Raw genomic sequence first — 13,177 nt, 5'->3', positions numbered from 1 at the left:
TTTTATTAGTCCTTAACCAATTAATTGGAGATGGAATTGGTGAATGGAAAACATAAACTTATGGAATATTCAGGATCATGTATTTCATGTGTTGTTCATGAAATGCTAGGATGATTCGAAAGGGGTTGTGATACTAAGGGATAATTTACAAAAAGGTTAAGTACACTTACTCCACCGAATATAATTGACCCTTAGTAAGAATCGTGAATAAGGTTAAAAAGTGTTACACTATGGAATTGAGTAAGAACAGAATATAATGTGAGTATGATGAGAATAGTTATGAAAATAAGTAAAGTCTAGCGGAAAAGTGACTAAAGGATATGATTTTGAGTAAGATTAAAAGTTAGTATTAGGTACACGACAAGGGTGAAAGCGTATAAGGCATAAAGGAGTATTGTGTATATGTGACTTCACCTCGAAAAATAGTGAGATCCTTAGATGATAGGAAATATAGATTTGCAAAAATAACGGATGTATTGTGAGTTTACTAGAGGAACATGTGATATCTATTGAGATAAAGATAGCGTTATAGAAAGCTTGGAACACTGATCACTAGAATATAAGTGCTACCGAATGGAGAATTTGAAACAATTATAAATACTAGCTAATTACTGATTAGAATGAATGGAATGTGGCTTTGAATGAATTGCTATATTAATTATATCATTTGAGTACCATTTATTAGACGAGATTTTGTACTATATATCGGGAATTCTCATCACCTTGTGATTGTGTTAAGGTTTCGTACATGGGTAATCTAAGTTATTGATGATATAAAGAAAGATAGAGATAATGTATTGGAAAAGAATCGCATGAATTTGAAAATTTGAAATGGGGACATAGAGTAGAATATAAATAGATAATGATATGGGTACACCCTAAAGGGGGGAAGTGGATGAGAAAAATATAAGTGTAAGATGAAATTAACTGACACTGCAACACATTAAGGTGGACACCTAAACTTCATGTGAGATCCCATGCTGGAACAAGTTAGAAAAATTTGAAAGTCAGCAATAAATGGAAAAAAAAAACAAGATGATATTTGAGACGGTGCTGAGAATTATTGGTAAAGATCTTGGATAGTGTGAAAAAAGTGCTCTAAAAGGACGAATACAACAGGAGAATAGTAACAAGTAGCTTGAAGATATTATAAATGATAGCAAGGTTATACTGGATTAGAGGTTGAGATGTTGGCAACGTAATTATCGGCTAATAAGATTGGGATATACAAGTAGCAAAGGAGAGAAATCTCTCATATGGTAGAATATGAGAAAACTTAATAGTAAGTATAGAAAGGGATGCAGGTATGACAAAATAGACAGCAAGTGAGTGTTAGTACAATAAGAAATTTAGAGCAGGATAAGCCAAGAGAAGGAAAGACTATGATTAGAATTGAATACACGTTGTACAAATTCTACAAGATTGGTTATGCAGCCTATGAATATTGGTATGCTAAGGGTGAGATCAAGTGATTACTTGATAAGCTGAATAAGAATTTAGTAACCACAATGCGATTGCAATATTTCGGATACATCAAAGAAAAGTATAAGATGGTTTGAGGCAAAACTATAGAGATATAATTAGTATTGGGGGCAAAAGCCATAGGTGAGTCCTGATATCAACTAAAAGAGGTAAGAGAAAATATAGGGACTGTATAAAGACTAACGTGGCGACGTTTAGGTATTTTCTGGGCTGATTTAAGCACCTACACATATTCGTATAAAGATTGCAATAGTATGTGTGGTAAGAGAAGTAAGAGGAAATTAGAGTAAAGGGGCAATAGAAAAGTTTGAGTCGAAAATAGAGAAATGACTCAAGATATTATGCCTAAAATATTGCCAGTTAGGGTAAAGGAAATTATGAAATGACTTAACCGAGATAATCAGAATAGGAGGGTTACTGGTTACTGGATGACGGTAAGGTCCTAAGATGAAAGAACCTTAACACTAATTGATAACCAACCCAAAAGATCAAGATCAAGAGGTAAAAACAAATGATAGTTAAAGACCTTCAAGTGAAAGTCAGAAAGTTACACATGATGCCGAGGATTCCAGAATACGGATTGTCATAGTAGGGTAAAGAAAGAATATTGGAGTACCAAAATGTTACCCTGGTGAAATTTCGATTTACTAGTAGAACTTGGAGTGCGTTATAATGAACTAAGGCGAGTCGACAAACGGAGGAGGTCTATGAACGGCATAATTAACTAAGAGAACACTTGAGAAAATATTGGGAAGCAATTAATATGAATTTTTTTTTACAGGCTTACCTAGCACTCCACGGAAGTATGATTCCATATGGGTGATTGTAGATAGGCTGACAAAATCAACCCACTTTCTTTCAGTTAGAACTATATATTCAATAGAGGACTATGCGAGGTTATTTATCAAAGAGATATTAAGACTTCATGGGATTCCCATATCTATTATCTCAGACAGAGGGGCTTAATTTACAGTTAGCTTCTGGAGATCATTTCAGAAGGGATTGGGAACACAAATAAATCTTAGTACAGCATTTCACCCTCAGACTGATGGGCAAGCTGAGCGCACTATTCAGACGCTAGAAGATATGTTACGGGCATGTATTATTGACTTTAGAGGTAGTTGGGATGACCATCTGCCACTTATTGAGTTTGCCTATAATAACAGCTACCATGCTAGCATTCAGATGGCACCATATGAGGCTTTATATGGCAGGAAGTGCAGGTCACCTATTGGCTGGTTTGATGTTGGTGAGGCTAAGTTAATCGGACCCGATATGATTCAACAAGCTGTTGATAAGGTCAAGCTTATTCGGGAAAGGTTATTAGCAGCCCAGAGTCGACAGAAATTATATGCAGATAATCGACGTCGACCCTTAGAGTTTTAGGTTAATGATTGGGTGTTTTTGAAGGTGTCACCCATGAAGGGGGTAATGAGATTCGGTAATAAAGGAAAGCTTAGCCTGCGATACATTGGCCCTTATCAAGTTATTCGTAGAATAGGCAAGGTTGCCTATGAGTTAGACCTACCATCTGATTTGGAAGCAGTGCACCCTGTTTTTCACGTGTCGATGCTTCGCAAATGTATTGGTGATCTTTCTAAAGTATTCCCCGTGGAGGGTATCCAAGTGACGGAGGAGCTTTCTTACGAGGAAAACCCTATAGTTATACTTGATCGCCAAGTCAGAAGGTTACGTACTAAGGATGTGGCTTCCGTCAAAGTATTGTGGCAAAATAACAATAGAGAAGAGATGACCTGGAAAGCTGAGGAAGAGATGAAGGATAAGTATCCTCACTTGTTCTCTACGCCTACAGGTAATCTAAACCTCTAGATTAATTATATTGATTGACATATGAAACTATTTGTTGTTGAAAAAAAACACTATTCCCCCAAATTCCTTATAAGACATTATGAGGCGGGTTTAACATTCGAGGACGAATGTTCTAAAGGGGGGAAGAATGTTACATTTCATATTTTTGCATTTTGGATTATTCGTAAGCTAACGATTATAAATTCAAGGACTTTTAATTTTAAATTTTAAAAGGACATGATTTGTTGTAGATGCCAAGTTATATGAATAATTTATGTGTAGTAAAATACATCTCAAGAAGGACCCTTAATCCAAATCAAAATAGAAGTCATCAAATATGTTTTTCTTAAAGTCACGTTTCGGGTAAGCTGACTTTGGGAGGCCATAACCTCTTTATAATTTGGGAATTTGGGAAAACTCTCAAAATGAAAGTTGTAGGTAATTGAAATATCTTTCCAACCATAGGTCGTGGGATGAAATGTGATATCGGAGTAATAAGATATAGATGTTTTAAGTCTGACAGGCCAAACTAAATAGTGAATTCGGCCCAATCCAATTCTAATTCGGGTCAGGCCCAATACCCACGAAATTAATCTAATTTTTATCTCTTCCTTTATACTTTAGACTAAGAAAATATCCAGAAAAATTTCCAGAGAGAGAGGGGAAGTTCTTGAGAGAAAAACCAAATCCGACCAAAATTAAAGCCCCGAATCTCAAAGCTCTTGAAGAGAAAATTGTTGTACGTCGCGTTGGCTTCAATTTGAGCTAGATATCATCCAATAAGGAGAAGATTTTATGTGGTGCTGCAAATTTAAGGTAATATTAAAGTCTCCTTTTCATTGTTAACAAGTTTAGTTAGAGTTTTAACGGATTAGAACGGAGAAAATAGTGTTATAAACTAGTTTGGTGATTTGTTGAGATTTATAGGTTAAAGGGTTGTTTTAGGTAGATTAAATGGATGGAATTAGCTTAGTGTTGATGTATAATAATGGTTGATATTGTTTTGATGTTGTTGATGAGTTGTTGTTCTTGAATTGTTGTTCTTGAATTTGGAGGAAAAAGGTGTATGAAGATTGTGAATGTTCAAACCCGTTTTTGGAATTGAGTAGCTGGTAGTAATTATGGAATATCTCATTGTGTAGACCTTCGATTTTAGATATTAAACATGTTTTGGAAAGCTAATACACGTACCTACAACTCTTATGTTTATGTCTTAGTCTATATCTGCTGTTATTATATCGAAAACTGAGGATCAAGCATAAGACAAATTCTGTTCAAATTCTTGATTGAAAAATCCTTCATGTATAGCTGTTCGTATTTTGATGATATCTCTTTATAGAAAATGATTTTTGAGTTTATTTCTTTTGAATTGGAAACTTAAGACAGAGATCTAAATGTTTCATGAAGGTCATAAAGTCCAGTATTGCCGTTTTCATTTTCAAAATTTAGATACAACGTGAGGTACTTGACTTTCCAAATTTACTGCTTTGGTAACATGAGTCGGGTGGAAATATTCTAGGCTTATTGTCAATAATAAATCTTATTTTGTGTCAATATTTTGGATTGTTGATGTTTATTGATGATTATATGGCTGGTTTGAAAGTGGGAAAAGTGAGCGGTATAGGGGAGGTGCTGTCCAATTTTTTTTAGAAATAACCTACTAACGATAGACTACGTTTTATTCTTGTCCATAGCTTAACCATAGTGCTTAACGTTTTAATATAGGTTGAGACAATATTGGACAGCATATACGTATAAACGTTAAAGGTATGTAAAGTTAACATTTTCTTCTTTTGGCATGATCCATATGAAACGAACGATGACGTATGCTTAAATTCCAAAGAAACTCTTATTCGTAGATATACTCGGATGGCTACCGTTCTTGATTTTCAAAATTTATATTGTTATGTCTTGACTCATGTGTATGATTCCAGCCATCCTAGTTGGTATAACTCATGTTGTGGTATAATTCATATTTTAGTATAATCCATAATTGGTGTGATTCATAATGACTATTGTCTTGGTTTTCAAATGATGGACTATTTTGCTTATTCTATTAAGTCTCCGATAATGATCAAATTTCACAAGGTTGCTAATGATACCTTATTCGTGCATATTGTTATGGTATTATTCATTGAGTCCTACGATAGGCCGGGTATGTTATCATGTATGGATTCCACTATATTATTCACCGAGTCCCTTACTAGAGGGCCGGGTATGTGATATGATAATATGATATTATGATGATATGACGATATGATTATGGCACCGAGTCCCATAATGGGCCGGGTACGGTATCAGTGTACACTACTCTATTCACCGAGTCCCTTGCTAGAGGGTCGGGTATGGTATATATATACATATGACGATATATTGATATAATTGTGACATCGAGTTCCTTAACGGGCCGGGTATGATATATGATGATGATATGCATGTATTTATTTCATAAGACACAGGTACAGTGATTAGCTCCTGAATCTTTATTACAGATGTGATCTCCTTTACGGTATTTTATGTTTTATATACTCGGTACATAGTTCGTACTGACCCCCTTTCTTTGGGGGGCTGCGTTTCGTGCCCGCAGGTATAGATACTCATTTTGGAGAGCCGTCACCTTAGGATTCTACTCAACGGGTTGAAGTGCTCCATTGTCTCAGAGCCTAAACTTTTGGTACTAATCCTTATAATGTATATATTTGTGTATTTAGGGGTACGGCGGGGCCCTGTCCCGTCATATGCTATTGTTAATCCTCTTAGAGGTCTGTAGACACATGAGTGGGTTGTATATAGATGTTTTCTGGTGTACTAGTATGACTTATGTTTTTGGACGTTTACATTCGGAGTGGAAGCCTTGTCGGCTTACATATTATGTTATCTTATTTTTGACAATTAAGACTCCTCAAGAAATAGGTGATTTTAGTATATATATAAGTAATAGTTTGAGACAACGTGCTACCCATATAAATCCTATATCATGTTTAATTGCCGATTAACTATAGATAATAGGTGTGTATACGAGGGTCCAATTCGGACACTAGTCACGGGGCTAGGTCGTGACAGAGATGCTGCCGAAATTTCGACAGATTAGAAATTAATTTGTTTGAAGGATTAAGACAAGTATATGGTGATGAATCTAATGACTATGTCAACTCTATTGAATGTAGACTAACAAGTTGGAAGAATAAGAAAAGCTAGTAAGGCGTGGTACAGGTATGTAAAGCTAACCGTTTCTTCTTTTGGCATGTCTTTGGCATAAGTATGTAAGGCTTACCCTTTCCTTTTAAGGCATGATTCCGATGTCATGATTTCATAAGTGCTTCCATATTTTCTTTGTTTTCAAAAGCTAGGTCTCAATAGTCCCAAGGGAATGACTACCTTTTCTATAACCCATCAATGTTTTCCAAAATGTCTATAGCTTTCCAAGACAAAGGTTTACAGTATTACAAGCTTTTATGACAGTAACGATAGATATGTTTTACAACGACATTGATGACTTCGAGAATGAGAATATGCTATAATGGCTATGATAAGAACAGATTCATGTCTAAAAGGTTCTTGATATTACTCTCGTCTTGATTTTTAAATAATAGTCTCATCTTATAACAATTGTTCCTTCAAGGTGAGACAAAGCGACCGTGATTAATTCATAATATAATCGGAGGTTACCGACCTTCCGTCACTCCGATAAATACACAACTTTCGTTGAGCTCTCCTGCATGCTGTCTATATGTATATATATATGTATATGTATATGTGGGATATAGGGAGGTGTATATGTGGCGCCATAGACGCATTCCCACCTGATCAGTTGGAGTAATTTTCATCCTGGACGCAGGATGCCCGGACGCGGGACATATGTGGGCACGCCGACGTTGTTCGGTGATATGACTTTTATTTTCTATGTATATGAAAAAGATATGTTTTACATGAAAGACAAGCATGCATGGCATCTGGCCTAAAAGGGCACTCATATGTACAGGTTACTCTCTTAACTCACTATATGTTCTATGATTCTACGATATAGTTGTTCATACCTTATATTCTTTGTTATGCTGATTTCCATGCCTTACATACTTAGTACATTACTCATACTGACCCCCTTTTTCTTCGGGGGGCTGCATTTCATGCCGCGCAGGTACACCCAGATGAGAAGAAGCTATTGTAGAAGATGTTGCAGCGGGGTTAGCAACTCCACTTGTTCCTGGAGTGCTGCCGAGTCAGAGTATATGCGCTATGATGTTTCATTCGAAGTTAGAGACTTTGCAGATAGAGTCGTGGGAATAGAGTGTCAACTTTGTAAGCGGCGTCACCAGCCGATATGTTATTATGTCGTATGTCACGAGTTTTATGGGAGGAGAGATTTGGAAAGCTTAGCTATGTTTATTTTTTATTTCTTATTGATGTAAAAGTCTAAATAGATTAAGTATGTGCTATGAAGCAGCGGGTTCGCTCGGCTCCGAGCTCGGGGTCGGGTGCCCATCACACCCTGTTGATATCGGGGTGTGACATCCGGTCATCCATAAGAAAACTTACCTACTATAGCATTTTGTAGATTTTCCATCTGCTCCATTCTTAACACTTCTGCGGTTGTCCAGCGCACCACCGGGGTACCCTCAAGGTACGATACCTCTTTCATTAGTATGGAAGGACCTTTGGCTTTAGGAGAGATTCCATGCATAAGGATCTGGGCGAAGTTTGGTGAGGAAGACATGGATGATAGAGATGGTTGAGTATCACGAAGAGTTTGAGTGAGGAGGGGGAAGTTCATATGGTTCGTAGTTAGTGGAGTATCCGCCGGTGATGGTTGGCCGGCGGCTAAATCGTCCATAGTTTTTTTAGGTTTTCTTTTGAGAACATAAATCAAAAATTATCAAATCCAGATTTTGAGAACATAAAGAACCAGGTTGAGTCTCTAATTAGATGAGGAATAATAAAATACACTCCAATACCTCTGAATGTAAACAACAACCCTTTGCCAAATCATGATAATCGATAAGTCAACATGATTACTCTAGAAAAAGAGTACAACTTGGGAGAAACCATCACACATGTCTGGAATGCCGATGAAGTTGCCACTGCATCTCCAGCGCAACCTGTTATCACTGTTCAATTAAGGGAACCTCTTACTGTCCAAACATATCTCCCAAGAGTTGTAGTAACCACTACTGTTTCTAAAAAGCCTGAGTTTGACACCAAAGAAGTCCCATGGGACTATAAAACAGAAGCCAAAGGCAAGATGATTGACACTACTATGGCTTATGGAATGACTAGGTCAGGAAGGTGCTATGCTTCAGAGGATCTGAATCGAGGAGTTCTTGGGAAGGAACAGAATCCCAAGAAGAATATTACTGATGCTGAAGCCACTGAATTTTGGAGGAAGATGTAGCCGTAAGAGTATTCAGTCGTAGAGCAACTAAAGAAGACGTTGGCTCATATATCCATAATGTCTTTACTAATGAGTTATGAGGCACATAGGAATACTTTGATGGAAGTGTTAAATGGAGTTTGCATTCCAAAGGAGACCATAAGTGAAATAGTAGCTACAATAATTGGACGAATGGTGGAAGCCAATAAATTCTCTTTCCATGACGATGAGCTACCAGCGGAAGGGACTGGACACAACAAAGCACTTTATATTGTGGTCAAATATTGTGATAAGATTGTGACCCAAGTTCTGATTGATGGCGGGTCTGGATACAATATATGCCCTCTTACAACTCTGAGAGTTTTATGCTTGAATATGGAAGATGTAGAGGAAAGTCCAGAATTCCCTATCCTATTTCAAATGATGGATGTGTCATCCAACTACAAACTATTGCTGGGAAGACCATGGGTCTACATGGCAAAAACAGTTCCTTCGAGTTTTCATCAATGTGTAAAGTTTAAGTGGGGTCACGCAGAAGTTACCATTCATGGAGAGTTCAATCACCCCATCTATTTTGTCAATTCTATTCCAGTCACTAAGGAGTTAGACAGAGCCACTTTTCACACTTTAGAAATCATGCAAGCTGTGAGGGTTGATGAGAAGTTAGAGTCGATTGATGTGAAATTATCAGAAGAAGTGAAGATGGTCACGACTGAGATGTTGAAATACGAGTATCAGCCTAAGACAGGGCTTAGACCTAGGGCCAACAACATAGTTGAACCCATCTAGCTGAAGAATCAGAAAGGTACCACCAGACTTGGATAGAAACCTACATCAGGAGGAGTATACAATGCAGGATCCATCAAGATAATATTTGTACCAGAACAAGCTCCAATTCTAGATCACGCATCTGACGATGACATAAAAGAAGGAATAGGAAATTTGTTTGTGGCTATGATTGGAGAAGAGGAAGAGATAGATCTCAGCAAATTGACCATCCATGATTCCAAGCCTAGAGATAGCTTGCAGAATTAGACTATCAGTCCATCCCTATTTCGATAAGAGTCCTGGTTGTGTGGAAAGTAGTTTTGTATTTTTAAATTGGCATGATCAAAGTCAAGGCTTGTATCATGCTTGATCCCTTGTTGTCGCTTGCTTTTTCTAAAAAGCTAGAACGCTTTTAAATAAAAGTCTTTAGTTTCTTTAAAATTGTCTCATTATTTTACCTACGTATTTATTTTACTTACCTTTCATACTTTTCAACACTCATATTAATAAAAATCCTAGTTCAACGGTTATGACATGTAACGAATCCATCGAGCAAAGTAAAAATAATGAATTGGATCACGAAGAATATGATATAAGCATGATGCCTAAAAACCTGCCACAGGAGATCGAGAAACTTGAAAGACAGAAGAAACCTAATATGGATGAAACCGAGGTTGTTAACTTAGGAGATGAGGAAACTGTGAAGGAAACATGAATTAGCATACATTTGGAGGCTGAAAGAAAGAAGGCATTAATAGAATTGCTTAGGCAACATATCAACATATTTGCTTGGTCTTATGATGATATACCGGGGTTAAGCACCGATATCATCTCACACAGACTACCAATTGATCCCACGTGCCTATCTGTTAAACAAAAGACAAGAAAGTTTAAACCAAACATGAGTCTAAGGATCAAAGAGGAGGCAACAAAGCAGATTGAGGTGAATATTATGAAGGTTACAAATTACCCCACTTGCGCACGACCCAAGCCTAGGGCCTAGATGTGACACGGCGAAGGAGACACCCGGAGGTACCTCACCTAAGCCTCTTAGCATTCATTAAGAATTTCATTGGTAATGGTAAATAATAACAAGCAGAAATTAAAAACATTTTCCATTTTGTGTCCAAACATACCTCTACTAATAGACTTGGCGGGGGCTAAGACATGTTTCTAGCTCACCCTCAAAATAAGTGTCAAGAAATTCTTTAATAAAAGTATTACTATTCTACATAACATAAGCTTAGAATAAAAAAAGATATTGTTCCCGAAATATGGGAACTCACCACAAGCAATATTTAACTAACTCGAATGAGCCACGTAGAGGAGGTCGAGGTGCGACGTCGGTTCCTACATGGTGATATCATATAGGCAAAAGTATGCATTAGTACTTTGAATGTACTAAGTATGTGAGTATGCTATGAAATGAAGAACATAAGAGAGACATGAGTAAGCAATATGCATAATGAATGCATGCATTGAACATCATAAAAAAAACAACCTTAAAACATTCATTTTGCGGGGAGGTAACCTTAACTGACATTTAAGATCATGCGGGCTATTACATGGAATCCAACATAACCCCCTACATTGGCACGGGGAGACTACTTGTCGGTAGAACTCCATCAACTTTAACATTCTGTAACCTTAACATTATTGGCTTATTGTGGATCCACTAGCCTAAATAGCCTACAAGGGCTCCTATGTTGGCGCATAGTTAATGCAATATGAGACTTTACTTAAGGACCCCTTAGGTCGAGTCCCCATATACATGCTACATTCGGTTCTAGGTCAATCCTACGGAATAACATTTAAGTATCATAATGACATAGGCATTGTATAATTTTAGACATCACATCTTCATCGGTGGAATAGCTCATTAAAATATTTCATTTGATTCAAATATGTGAGAATTGTCCTTTCACATTGAATCCTTTATTTGACTAAAAGCCCTTTCATCATCATTCAATCATTTCACAAGACTCCTTTGAATATAGGCATTTGCTTCATAAACTTTCAATTCAACTTCATTCAATATAAGAAGACTAGGTGGGTTCAATTCATCAAGACCTTCAAATACATTTAAAGAATACTTGCATGCATAAGGGTGATGGAAATGCATCAAAATACACATCTTAAAAACAACCCACCATATATGCCTTAAACCCTTTTTAAACATTCATATATGCATTTTAGCAAATCATTCATTTGATGAAATTAAGAGTCAATATACGTCAATACATGTAATAAACTTAAAGTATATCATAATATATGCATTAAGAGTCATTGTGTAAAAGCCCATGAAGGTTCATCATTAGAATTGAAGTATCGAGTTGAGAAGAACTTTTGGGCTCCATGGGTGGAAGGATCCATGAATGGAAAACTCACATACCTTGGAGAACAATTCCCAAATACAAGCTTGAGAGTAATGGAGACTTGAAGAACCTTGAATGAAACCCTAGATTTTCTTCTTGAAACCCTTGGGAGAACTTTGAGGGGAGAGGATTTAGTGTTTTAGTCTAATTGTGAGAAAATGAGAGAATTAGAAGGTTTAGGATTTTAGATAGGGTCAATTTAGTCCCCAAAACGACCTCACTTTGGTTTAAAACACAAGAAAAGACTAAAATGACCCTAAAATCTGGAAAACGGGCTTAAAACCCTGCTGACACAATAGCTGATGCGCCGCACCAGCACCTAAACTACTGAGGCTAGTTTCGGGCGCTATAGTGGCGCCGGGCACCATTGTAGCCTCAGGCCTAAAATTTATGCAGTGATAGTTTATAGAAAAATGGGCATAACATTTGACTCCGAACTCTAAAAATTGCAATCTTGGTGGCGTTGGAAAGAAGACTCAAAGACCTTTAATTTAATAGTCATAGGACATCCAATTCATTATATTCTAGTATATATGGTCATTTGAAGTTGACTCTTATACGAACTCATTCGGAAACTTAGTCGAGGGAAATTCTTTGGACTTGGCTTGGTGTTAGAGATCCCTTATTACCCTAAAACATATCTAATATAATTCAAACATTTAGGAATTGATCCTCACTCATATGTACAATTATATGTTATTGATTTTGAGACGCAAAGGGTTCCCTTGAAGCCATTTTTTCCTACTTTACCCTAGTATGACATATTCCAACTTTTAAACCATGCGGGATCTTACAACTTGGTTGACCAACATAATACCAGTGACAAAAAAGGATGGGAAGATCATAATATGTGTGGACTATCGAGATCTTAACAAAGCTAGTCCTAAGGATGATTTCCCTCTCCCAAATATTTATATACTCATCGATAATTATGCAAAACATGAATTGCAATCATTTGTCGATTATTTTGCGGGATATCACCAGATACTGATAAATGAAGATAATGCAGAAAAGACAACATTTATCACTCCATGGGGGTGTATTGCTATACAGTAATGTCATTTGGCCTAAAAAATGCTAGTGCAACCTACATGAGGGCCATGACTGCTCTTTTCATGATATGATCCACAAGGACATTGAAGTATATATGGATGATGTTATTATCAAATCTATTTGTCACGACCCAAGCCTAGGGCCTAGACGTGACATAGCGAATGAGGAACCCGAAAGTACCTCAAACAAGCCTCTTAGCATTCTTTTAGCCTTTCATAGGTAATGATGATAAATAGACAAGCGGAAATCATAATAATAAATATTCAACTTACATATGTCCAACAATACCTCTAACTATTAGATTTAATGGGGCTAAGACAAG

This window comes from Solanum dulcamara, chromosome 8 (assembly GCF_947179165.1).
Source record: "Solanum dulcamara chromosome 8, daSolDulc1.2, whole genome shotgun sequence".
NCBI classification, from domain to species: Eukaryota; Viridiplantae; Streptophyta; class Magnoliopsida; order Solanales; family Solanaceae; genus Solanum; species Solanum dulcamara.
Note: the sequence above shows the minus strand (reverse complement) of the source record.